The sequence below is a fragment of the Phacochoerus africanus genome, chromosome 2 (genome assembly GCF_016906955.1).
Source record: "Phacochoerus africanus isolate WHEZ1 chromosome 2, ROS_Pafr_v1, whole genome shotgun sequence".
Taxonomy (NCBI): Eukaryota; Metazoa; Chordata; class Mammalia; order Artiodactyla; family Suidae; genus Phacochoerus; species Phacochoerus africanus.
Window position 1 is genome coordinate 276527148 of NC_062545.1, and position 388 is coordinate 276527535.

A 388-nucleotide genomic window follows, 5' to 3' on the forward strand; every position below is an offset into this window, starting at 1 on the left:
AATTGGTGGTTTGGAACTTACGTAAATCAGCACAATAGGTTAAATGCTTAGCTTGCTGGCGCCAGATAAATCGTGGTTTTAAGAATGTCATGAGCCCAAGGCTTTCATGCGTTTTGTTAACTACATATGCCTTTAGTTAAAGAATGCTAGGTATCATAGTTTATTACTTATTAAAGCTTTGTTCTTAATATAGAATAGAATAGCTACTGTTGTTGACCTTTTAAGAAAGATACGGTGTGAAACTTTAAGTTTGTAATCTTGAAGGAAAATCTAAAGTTGAAAGGAACATGTTTTAACTAACCTTTTTTTTTTTGTATCTCAGGTGGAGGGAACCAAAGGGCTTTAAACCAAATGTTAATGTCAAATCTTACACGAAACCTGATTGGGA